Source organism: Marmota monax, unplaced genomic scaffold (assembly GCF_021218885.2).
Source record: "Marmota monax isolate L192 unplaced genomic scaffold, Marmota_monax_Labrador192_F-V1.1 WCK01_AAM20220418_F8-fsc00011, whole genome shotgun sequence".
In the NCBI taxonomy this organism is placed as follows: Eukaryota; Metazoa; Chordata; class Mammalia; order Rodentia; family Sciuridae; genus Marmota; species Marmota monax.
Window position 1 is genome coordinate 7,476,693 of NW_026693082.1, and position 12,262 is coordinate 7,488,954.

A 12,262-nucleotide genomic window follows, 5' to 3' on the forward strand; every position below is an offset into this window, starting at 1 on the left:
ACATACATCAATCATATTGTCTATTCTAATGATATTTTACTTAAAACTAATTTTTAAAATATTAAGTATGTATTTATGGTACGAAGTATTAATATAATGATAAGTGTCCCCTCTATGTTATTCCCAAGCCACCCATATTCCTTCCAAAGAGTCTCCTACTTTTGTGCATCCTTGTATATTCTTACTAGGATTTCTAGAGCTGATTATTTGGTACATTGGTACAGCTCTATAAGGTTGTTATGGTCATTTCCTGAGCTTCCTCCTTCCTCCTTGGTGCTTATCAACTAAAGGGTTAAGTCATAGCTGGGGATCCCAAGTTTGAGGCCAGCCTGGGTAACTTAGGGGAGAGAGCATATCTATATATATATATTTATAATTAATATCATAAAACATAACTTTTGCAAAATAAAATGTACATGTAAATATATGAAGAATATATTCAGGATAGATGTATATCAAGGCATTAAAGGTCATTTTCTCTAGTAGTATAAGTATGAGTGATTTTTTTCCTTTCTAATCTTTACTGAATAGCCAGATTTATCTAAAATGAGCACATTATTTGTATAGCAAAAAACTAAAATGTACCTGTAAGCTAGCTTTATTTCAGAAAAAAAAAATTTTTTTTAAAGTAATGTCAACATTTTTTCAACAGCTCCATCTGCTGGTTGCTGAATAAAGTTAATTTAAAAAAAATTAAATTTATTTATTCATTTATTCTAATCAGGTATATATGACAACAGGATGCATTTTAATTCATTGTACACAATTGCAGCACAATTTTTAGTTTCTCTGGTTGTACATGTATGGTGTAATGCTACATCATGTATAACCAAGGAAATGAAAAGTTGTGCTGCAATTGTGTACAATGAATCAAAATTTTGTTTGTACTCAATAGCATAGCTAGAAGAGACAAAATTCCTGTGTTAAAATAAAGAATTAAAAAATATCTATGAAGAAGTCAATTTAATTTAAATAAAAAGTGATACAAACTTAGTTCAATATTGAGTGGCTTACTGCACTCTGCCACCAAAAAAGACTGCTTGCCTAAAACAAATGTGTGAAACTGAAAAATCTTTTTGATGTTTTTGGCCTTTTTACAAGACAGAACTCTTTTGGTAAAAAAAAAAAAAGAGCTGGAGTAGCTCAGTGGTAGGTATTGCCTAGCACATGTGAACCCCAGGGTTCAATCTCCAGTAACACATACCCCGACATGTATCATTGTAAGTATGCTTTTGGTTTTAAGTTGAACTGCTTGTCAAGAATTAGTTCTAGTGACTAATCATACTATTGCTTAAATTAATCTTCATTTATTTTCTTTTTTAAAAAATTTTTAGTTGTAGATGGACACAATACCTTTATTTTATTCATCTATTTTTATGTCGTACTGACAATAGAACCTAGTGCTTCACATGTGCCAGGCAAGTGCTCTTCCACTGAACCACAAACCCAGTTCTTCATTTGTTTTCTTACATAGATGAACCAGTCATACTTGATACAAATATGAAACTTAGTCTTTGTTCTATGTCAAAATAAAAATGTGAACATAAAATATCTATATCCATAGACATGTTTCTGCTATATAAAATACTGCATATGTACATATATTATACACACAATATGCATTTATGCATATATTTTTAATTTTTAATATTTATTTATTTTTCGGCAGACACAACATCTTTGTTTGTATGTGATGCTGAGGATCGAACCCGGGCTGCACGCATGCCAGGCGAGCGCGCTACCACTTGAGCCATATCCCCAGCCCATGCATATATATTTAAATGCAAGCACCTTAACTGGTGTTCTATGTCAAAATAAAAATGTGAACATAAAATAACTATATCCATAGACATGTTTCTGCTATATAAAATACAGCATATGTACATATATTATACACACAATATGCATTTATGCATATATATATTTAAATGCAAGCACCTTAACTGGTATTAGCATAATCTTTAACAAACTTCAACAGTTGCAAAAAATACACAATTAAACAGTTGGTTATTTATTATAAATTGTTAAATAATAGCATTTTTGACTGGGGATTCCAGAATCTACTACTGTGTTGTCCAATAGAAAGTTATAAAATACATGTGTTTACTGTGCACTTGAAGTATTGACTAATGTAAATTGAGATGTTATATGTGTAAAATTCACAATAGAAACAAAGAAGAAAATAGTTCATTAATAAATTTTTATATTGATTGCATGTGAAAATGAAAATATTTTGAATATACAGTGTTCCCTAAAAATATTAAAATTGCTGGGCAAGGTGGCATATGCCTATAATCCCAGTGATTTAGGAAGCTGAAGCAGGAGGATCACAAATTTGAGGGAAGCCTCAGCATATTAGTGAGGCCCTAAGCTATTTAGCAAGAACCTGTCTAAAAAAAAAAAAAAAAGGACTGGGGATGTAGCTCAATGGTAAAATATCCAAGGATTCAATCTCTAGTATCCTCCATCCAAATTAAAGTTAATTTCATCTTACTTCTTAAAATGAAAATATTTAAATTGCATACATACTTCACATTGTATTTCTGATAGCAGTGTGGCTTTCCAGTGTAATGGAGGACTAACTTCAGGGGCTCAGAGAAGGTGATCACCATGCTTCATTTGATAGCCTAATGCCTAAAGTACTGCAAAATTAGTTCCTATTGGATTTGGTCTCTGCTAATGGATAGTAAGTGTTATCTTTTCCAAGTAATACAACCACATTATAGCAAGTTTTCTTTCTTTCTTTCTTTATTTATTTATTTATTTATTTTTGTTTTAAGGAGGCAAATTGGAGACAATTTTATTATAAAAATGAATATATTGTCTTATTTTTGAGAAAAAAATTTAAAGGTGGGTTTAAAGTAAAAGTGTTCACAGCATACAAGTGAAACAATGTAAATGCTCAATGAATGTGAGCAATTGTCATTGTCACAGTTAATATTTCTTGTATGTGTAGAGCTTTCTTTTCTTTTTTTTTTTTTTAATTTTTTATTGTTGGCTGTTCAAAACATTACATAGTTCTTGATATATCATATTTCACAATTTGATTCAAGTGGGTTATGAGTTCCCATTTTTACCCCATATACAGATTGCAGAATCACATCAGTTACACATCCATTGATTTACATATTGCCATACTAGTGTCTGTTGTATTCTGCTGCCTTTCCTATCCTCTACTATCCCCCCTCCCCTCCCCTCCCCTCCCCTCCCCTCTTCTCTCTCTGCTCCCTCTACTGACATTCGTTTGTCCCCCTTATATTATTTTTCCCCTTCCCCTCACTTCCTCTTGTATGTACTTTTGTATAACTCTGAGGGTCTCCTTCCATTTTCATGCATTTTCCCTTCTCTCTCCCTTTCCCTCCCACCTCTCATCCCTGTTTAATGTTAATCTTCTTCTCATGCTCTTCGACCCTACTCTGTTCTTAGTTACTCTCCTTATATCAAAGAAGACATTTGGCATTTGTTTTTTAGGGATTGGCTAGCTTCACTTAGCATAATCTGCTCTAATGCCATCCATTTCCCTGTAAATTCTATGATTTTGTCATTTTTTAATATAGCAAGTTTTCTGAAGAGCCAATGCCTTAACCTAAGGAATTAGTCTACTGAGAATTTTAGCCCAATTGCAAACTGGCAGTCTTCGTATTTTTGGACCAAGTGGCCTTCGAATTACATCGATTAGGTAATAGTGTTTGTCTCTTCATTTACTAATGAGTTGTCCAGCATGCATTACTACATCTGATAAATGTTTTACTATTATTTGCAAACCATGCTCTAGTGTAGCTGGCCATGTTCAAAACTTGGTAGGAGCAATGGAGGTATATTTAGGGCTCTTCATATCAACTATGTACATTCCTGATGCCTTCCAACTTCCCAACCTCTTGACCATAACTACCTAACCTACCAAAAAAAAAAAAAAAAAAAAGTCTAGGTAGCCAAAATATGAGTTGTGTAATGGGCAGAGTAATGGCTCCCCAAAGATATTCATGTTCTAATCTGTGGAACTTTTGGCTTCATATTACATTACATGGTAAAGGGAGATTAAGGTTGTAGATTGAATTAAGTATGCTAATCAGCTGATACTAATCAGCTGATCTTAAATTAGGGTGATTATCCTGGATTATCTGGGGGGCATGTAATCACAAGGGTCTTAAAAGCGGATGACAGAGGCAGAAGGGATTCACAGAAAGAGATGTGATAATGGAAGCAGGGTCAGAGAGATGCTGTGGTCTTGGCTTTGAATCAAGAAGTGTGGTGAGCCTTTAGAAGATGGAAAAGGAATCTAGAAACTCTTCTCGAGCTTCCAGAAAGGACAACAGCTCTGCTGACGCCTTGATTTTAGCCCTTTGAGAAGCATGTCAGACTTTTACTAAGCTACAGAACAATAAGGTAGTACCTTGGTATTGCTCTAAGTTACCAAGTTTATGATAATTTCTTATAGAAGCAATAGAAAACTACTACAGATGGGAACTGGATGTGAGGTTTTCATGATCAAAGATAACTCTACCAATGTTTGTGTAATATAAGCATTTTTATAGCATTCCTACATAATCTCTCTCAGGGCAGAAAGCATTTACAACATTGTTTGTGTTTTGGTACTGGGGATTGAACTCATTTAACCACTGAGCCACAGCCCCAGACCTTTTATGTATTTTATTTAGAGACAGGTCTCACTGAGTTGCTTAGGGTCTCGTTTAGTTGCTGAGACTGGCTTTGAACTCGAGATCCCCTTGCTCAGCCTTTGTAAGCTGGAATTACAGGTGTGTACCACCACGCTTGACACAACTGAGTTTTGAATGGTTCATGTTCTCAATTGTTCTAAATTATATAATACCCAATTATGTTTATTCTGGTGAATTTCAACTTAGTTATTTTTTAAATCCTCAAATATAGAAGGGTATTTTTATTTTAATATCAATTTCAGACTTCAGTTTTCCTAAAAAAAATATAACCTTAAGTGAAGTTTTATATTTTCAATTTCTGCAAGTCCATTTGCTATCATATAAAAGTATACCTTTCATGAGAAACAATGCTTCATTGAGCCTTTAGAGATTTTTCCTTCTCTGTTCTAAAGATATTTGTCCCATTGAGCCTTAAGATGCTACTCTTTTGAAGGTCATATCCTTTCTGCAGACTGTTTCATGGTTCAGTCTTGTAGTGTTGCCAACCTGAGGTGGGCAATATGGGTCCATTTTTTGAAACTCAAGTTTTATAATAGAGGGTTACTGATGAAACTGGCAAAACTGTTCATGAAGTTGACACAATACCTTTAGCTATTTCAGGAATCACTGCCACACATAAATCAGGGAGCCCTGAAATGGCTAAAAGTATGTAAGAATGACATTCCTAAACAATTCATACATTCAATAAAAATATTTACTGTACACCTTCTATGTGCCAAGGGTTGGGAATAAGGGCTGAGAACAGCTCAAACAACTCAGTCAAAATTTCCTGGCTCTCATTCTGTTGTTCTGAAACTTTCTTGCTCCCTGTTTTTGGAGGTTTGAGAATTGAAAGATAACAATCTTGAAAACAATCAAAGAGCCAGAGAAAAGCTTTTTCTTTTCTTTCTTTCTTTCTTTTTTCTTTTTAGATCTATACACCCTACTATCTCCTTTCAAGAAATACTTATGTTGATGGAACAGTGATGTAAAGAAGGGAAGTTCCTGAGATAATTTTTAAAAGGGGGGCAGAAAGCACTATTAGAAAACTTAAAGAGGGCTGGGGCTGTGGCTCAGTGGCAAAGCACTTGTCTCACATGTGTGAGGCATTGAGTTAGATCCTTTAGCACCACATAAAAATAAACAAATAAAATAAAGGCATTCCGTTCATCTACAACTACAAAAAATAATAAAAAACTTAAAGAATGTATGGTAGATTGAATCCTATAGTATTTGATCTCAAAATTTCAAATGGTGTAAATGTTAACACAGGTCTTGTAAGAGTATGGAAGAGAATGAAGCAGAATTGTTCAGGGGACTTCATTGAGATAGAAATGAATAGTGTAAGTGCTCTGGCCGGATGGAATTTTGTGACACGTCTTTCCTACCACAATAACATTTATTTATGTATCAGTATTACCTATCTTTTCTTTAAAATGATAAATATCCTGCTGTAATCCATTAGTTCACTTTTTGTTTTGTTTGTTCATTGTTGAAACATATTCTCTATGGAACAGTTCTCGTAACCAAATACTTCACATCAGGGAACACTTGCTCACAGAAGGGATGGTATTAATGGAGGCAAGAGAAAGCAGTCCTTTTTTCACTTGTGGAAGGGGACTGGTTGGGGACAAAAACTTGCCCCACGGTAGTTGATCTGCTGTGATGACGGATCTGGAGGAGAGGCACCTCCTGGAGGTTAACGGGCAAGAAACCCACCTCCTGGAGTGCATCCCTGTGGTCTTCAGATTACTTCTCCCACAAATAAGGACAATTGGAAGGAATGGATTGCTTTGTTACAGGTTGAATTACTGTGCACCCCCTTCTCCTGCCGCTTACGAGACAATCCTCCCATTCGGAAACCGGAGGGATTTAGAAAAAATGTAACACATACGATGTGGAAAAAAACTATGCATTCTGAGATCAGGAGGTCAGAACTACCAAGAAAGATGCAAAGTAGTGAATAATACCAATTTTATTTACACAGCACAATGTCAATGCTTTAAAGACGGCCAACCTTTATCCAACAAGTTAGAGATAAATAACAATCTAGGTAGTTTTCTGCAGAAGTCTAGCGAGCCTCAGAAGTAGAGAAGACATCCACCGCTATCCATCTCACAGCCGCCACGGCGTCGGCGTCGGCGGCGCGCCCCGATGGGTGTGCGCGCGCGCGGAAGGGGCGGGGCGGAGGAGGGGCGCGCGCTCGGTGGGCGGGGCGGAGCCCGGAGGCGGGCGTACGCGCGCGGGGTCATCTGGTCGGCAGGGGGCGCTGCGCACCCACGCCGCGCTCTGCCTGCCCCCGGGTGCTGTCCGCCGCGGTTCGATTGGAGCAGCCGCCGAGGAGCGCTTGGCGCCATTTTGAAGCGGAGAGGAGGAGGAACGGCCGGGCTGGCTGCGGAAGGGGAGGGGGGAGGAGGCGATTGGATGCGGCGGCGGCGGCGGCCGATCCCGGAGAGCAGCGGAGTGAGAGGAGTAGCGAGTCGGACACCCGGAGGTAGGAAACAATTCAGTTAACGGAAAGCAAATGTCTCTCGTCTCCCGTGGCCGCGATCCATTTTTCAGCGGCCGCCACCGCGGCTCTGTGTTTGTGTGTGTGTGTGTGTGTGTGTGTGTGTGTGTGTCGGGGCTGAAGCGCCGCCCGCCAGCTTGCCAGTCGAGGCTCGCCTCCGGGCGTCGGGGGCTGCAGTGGCCGGCTGCCGGGCGGCGGCCCGGGGCGGGGGTCGCGGGGCGCGGGCTGGCTGTGCGGTGGGGGTGGGGAGGGCTCCGCGCTCTCCACGCCGCGGGCTCTGCGGCACCCGTGTAAATTAAACTTGCCGCCCAGGTTCCGGCCCGGGCGCCCGCGGCGGGCGGTGACCTTGCGCGCGGCCGGGGGTCCCGGGTGGCCCCGCACCCGCGCCCTCCCGCCGCCGCCCCTCCCCCCGCGCCCGCCCGGCCGGCCGGCGGGCGGCTGTTTCCCGGGCGGCAGGCGGGCGGCGCGGTGCTCCTGTTGAATCCTCCCGCTGGCGGGTTTTCCCCTTTCCGGGCGCGGGGCGCACGGGGGGCGCGGGTCGGTGCCGCCGGCGCTCTTGCCTCCTCCCGGGGTCCCCGCGCGCCGCCCGGCCCCCGCTCCGGGTGGAGGACGCGGGCGGATAGAGTGACATTTTTACACGGTTACTTGCCAGTCGCGGGAGATAAAGCGCGCTAACCGCGCCTCTCGGTTGCTGCTGGGGGAATCCGAGGACCTAGTTGAGGAAGAGCCCAGCTCCGGCGTGAAGTGACTCCTCCCAGGCGACAACTGGATTCTCGCTTTGAGTTAGGATCGAACGGCAGTGAAAATGGTGTGCGATCGTGGATAGTTCGCCTTTCTGCACCGTTATTTCATTGACACTGAAAGTTTTGGGTCCGGAGAGGAGCCTGTTTGTGCTGTTGCTGTGGGTTTTGGGTACGTACGTTAAAGCTGGCTCTGAGCAGCCCGACTGTAATTTGAGGGGGTGAATCTGAACCCTGTAACGCGGCACCTCATCTTCAGTACTGCATGCTACAGCGTTCCTTCCCGCGGATGGTGTGAGCTCGGGAAGGGTTTGAAAGACCATTTACCCACCCACTCCACACTCGCCTTAACCATTCTTACTAGGAAAGGGTTAATTCTTATTTTCTAAGAACTCTTCTCACACTTGTATCTCGAAGTGATGGATGGGCAGTGGTGTCCCGAATGACCCTGTCCATGTGTATTATGTATTAAATAGTTTGGGAAGCTTTGGATACAGCCTTTGATTTTGTAGTTTGGCTGCGGACTTGAGAGAGTTGAGGAATCCTGTATGTCTTCCTAATAACCTTTTAAAACATACTTGGTTTATATATAGGAGGTGAGCTGTAAATAAATCATAATCATTTAAATCCTGAATGGCAATATAATCACTGTTCTCAGTTAACACTAAGTTCCAAGGAACATTTACTATATTAAATTCAAGTACTAGTCAAATAGAAAAGTTAAAAACACAAACATGGACCTCGAAGGAGCTTCTTTTCTATGCAATCCACATGTCAGATGTTAGTATTTTTAGGGACAATAAAATGAGTACTGTGTGTGCACTTCAATTTGTGGAACAATTAGTCTTGCATCTCATGGTGAAAATAGAAAACCTAATTAAACTTTATAGTGGTGAATTCGTAGGTGAAAGTTAAGATACATACTTAAAACTTAACTATAAAAAACCATGTCCTAGGGGCCAGGGTTGTGGCTCATTGGTAGAGCACTTGCCTAGCATGCGTCAGGCACTGGGTTCATTCCCGGGCACCACATAAAAATGAAAAACAAAATAAAGGTATTGTGTCCATCTACAACTTAAAAAAAAAAAAAAAAATATATATATATATATATATATACACACACACACACACACACACACATATATATATATTCTAAGAACATTTCTTTAAAGTAAAATTTGTACATACTGTAAATTTACAAATATATATGTATATATACACACACATAGTGCACTTTTTTATTAAAGCAGGGACTTTTTCTCATAGTTGAAAATTTTCGACCATTTCTTAGCTGTGTTTTACTTAGGTATATTTTAGTTGAGATGGTAGGGTTTGTCTTTTTTTTTTTTTTTTTTTTTTTTTTAAGAACTGTCTCTTTTTGGTTGAAGTTGAGAAGTTGATTCTCTTGGTATTAGCTTGGCTTTTACAGTGGCTTTTATTAACTCTTGTTATTTTTATTTCTCTCTAGTTAGGAGCCCTGGTCCCAGTTTTCCCTAAGAATTAGAGGAGATATGTGAATATTGTGATTCTTGTGATGAGTTGGTTTGTACTAAGGTTATTTGTACCAAGGTTCTACTGAGCTGCTGTTGGACAAATGTTGTTTTAATTTTTAATCTTAAAATTGTTACAAATTGTAATATTTTGAGGACTAAACTTTATCAATAATTTGTTAAGCCTAAAATGAAGTGATACCCTGTATTACACAAGGCTTTCTCTGGTAATGCAGCTGCAAGACTACTTTTTGAGGAAGGGAATATTTTGGGAGCCTGTGTTTTTTCTGCTTATTTCCCTTGGCAAATGTGGACTGTCTTTTGGCTTCCTTAGTTCTTTTTAAAAATCCGTTCGCTTATAACTAATAGGGAAGCTCACTCTTATTTGGTACAGACTCTTGGATGACACATATTGTGTATAACATTAGAAAAGAATAAATTTGTGTTAGTGTTAGAGCTACTAGGAAACAAAAAGATGATTTCCAGTTCTTATTTTATAGAGGAGAAATTAGGTTCAGATTATAGATTAATTGATTTATTTAAGGATACCGTCATTCATGTGGTGAAATTGGGGACAGCCCTTAGATCTCCTGGTGGTCATTATTGTTTTATTCAGGATTTAACAATATTTAAAATCTTTGTGAGGCAACACATTATTCTCTATCCTCTTCTTTTCATTCATTCAAACAAAAAGTAAAACTTCAAGGTTAACCATCTGTTTTGGACAGAGGCTTTTAACAATTTCTATCTAGTATTCACTACATTTAGGTTGTTTTACAAGATTACCTCTTAGATGTCTCTGTCTCCTAGAGCTACTTGATCTTTCATTGTGTAACACCAATTGACGTGACATTTTTTTTCTTTGTGAAACTTGTAAGCCGGAATAATCTGCACAGGTTAGTATTGAACTGTATTTTATCATAAGATATTGTGTGCATGTGACTTTTATTTATTTATATATATTTTGGATATTAAACCCAGGGCACTTAACCACTGAGTTATATCCCTAGCCCTTTTTATTTTTTGAGACAGGGTCTTATTAAGTTACAGAGGGCCTTGCTCATTTGCTGAAGCTGGTTTTGAACTTGGGATCCTCTTGCCTCAGCCTCCCCAGTTATTGTGAATATAGGTGTGCATCACTGTGCCCCGCTTGTATATGAATTTTAAGTTGAATTTGCTATACAAGTCATTTGTCTCTTCAATTTATAATAGGCATTTTTATTTGGTTTGTGTATTCCTGCTTGGGAATGTTAAAAATTTCAAAAATACTTAGTTTAAAAATAAAACTAGTAGTTTTTTCCAAGAATGTATTTATTTTTTAAACTTAAGCTGCCAATTGATTTGCAATTTTGACTCCTTACAGAGTAGAGGTCAGTTCTTTCTCATAGTATTCTATTATGAACCCCCTGATTTTTACCATTTTCTCCAATACTTGAAAAAAGCTTTATAAACCTTTCTTGCCAATTAGTTCAGGATTAAGAATAAGTTTGCTGTGTTGAGAATAGTTGCACTGGCAGAGTGATTATGCCTTTTGAGAAAATTATGATGATAAAACTCAGATGAATAAAGTTTAGCTTAAAAATTAAAGCCATTAATCTGAGATATTTAAAAATCTTTATAATAGTTATCATATCCCATTAATTAGATATTAATAGCTGTAATTAGACATTCTTGGTTTAGTTGTATAAACCTTAAAAGTCAGCTAAGGAGTGTGGAGGAAAGACTGATTAAACTAGGAAACTGTTTTGAAGCATCTTTTGAGCCTACGAATACTCCACTCTGCCTTGCCTCTCTCTTCTTTGACAGAGAATGCTGTAAACTGATTCAGTGAAAATGAACAAGTATTAAGCCTTCTTATACAAACAACCCCAATACAATAAACAGGACCAAGACACCCAGACACATTGAAGTGTAGTGATTGGCAACCCATATCAAAGTGATGGGAGCTGAGCAGGCCAGAGAAGTAGGACCTTTGCTGTTAATGTGTTCTAAAAGGAGCAATCTTTCTCCCCTCTTCTCTTCAGTGGTAGTTGAGGTTATTCTTTTTTATGTGAGAAAGTGCAATTAACTAAGATTAGATATACAAATGATAATAAGGAAGAAAAGCTATAACCAGGACTAGTATCTCAGAATAGTTAGGGACCTATAAGAGGTTGTGGTGCCTTAGTCAGTAGTTTAGGGATTCTTTTTCTCTTCTTTCATTGCATAGGTGTGATTTTAGGTAAGTAAGCAAAGATTTTTAAAGGAAAGACCCATGTCCAAAGATATATCCCTTACTAACTCAGATTCTCCCAGGCAGTTTCAGCCATCCTTTAGATATGGGACTGGTTGCAGGAGGCAGTTGTTGCAAAGAATGTGGTTAAAGTTGGGGAAATAGAGTTCTTGAAAAAATTATATAATTTAAAAGTTATACACATATAGTTAAACTTTACAGTGTATAGAAAAGTGAAGATAAAAATTACTTTTCCTTCCAAAACTTGTGTAAAATTCCATAATGTTTATTTTTAAAAATTATACATACAGTATTATACTATTGCATTGTACTCTGATTTGCTTTTTTTCCTTAATGCTACAGGCACATATAGAACAACATTATTTAAAAATGATCAGAGTATTTTATTGTAAAAGGTACCATAATTGGGGTTTGGGTTGTGGCTCAGCGGTAGAGTGCTTGCCTGCCGCATGCGAGGCCTTGGGTTCGATCCTCAGCACCACATAAAAATAAATAACTAAAACAAAGGAATTGTGTCCAACTACAACTAAAAAATAAATATTAAAAAAAAAGGTACCATAATTGAGATTAGATTGTAACAGTTTACACTAACCAGCAATGTTTGTCTGTTATGTGTTCACCATCACTGGACT

At 38.4% G+C, this 12,262-nt stretch overlaps 1 protein-coding gene across 7 annotated transcripts in view; it reads left to right on the forward strand.

Annotated features, from left to right (window-relative positions):
- Positions 1-7,040: 7,040 nt before the first annotated feature.
- The window catches only part of Pds5b (PDS5 cohesin associated factor B), a 193,993-nt gene continuing 188,771 nt past the window's right edge, over positions 7,041-12,262 (forward strand). For 6 of the 7 annotated variants that reach the window (XM_046454163.2, XM_046454164.2, XM_046454167.2 and 3 more), the window contains exon 1: positions 7,041-7,152. The gene's annotated coding sequence lies outside the window, so the exon portion shown is untranslated. Of the gene's footprint in view, positions 7,153-7,782; positions 8,080-12,262 lie in introns of those variants that run through there. The other variant, XM_058582526.1, reaches the window with a different exon arrangement.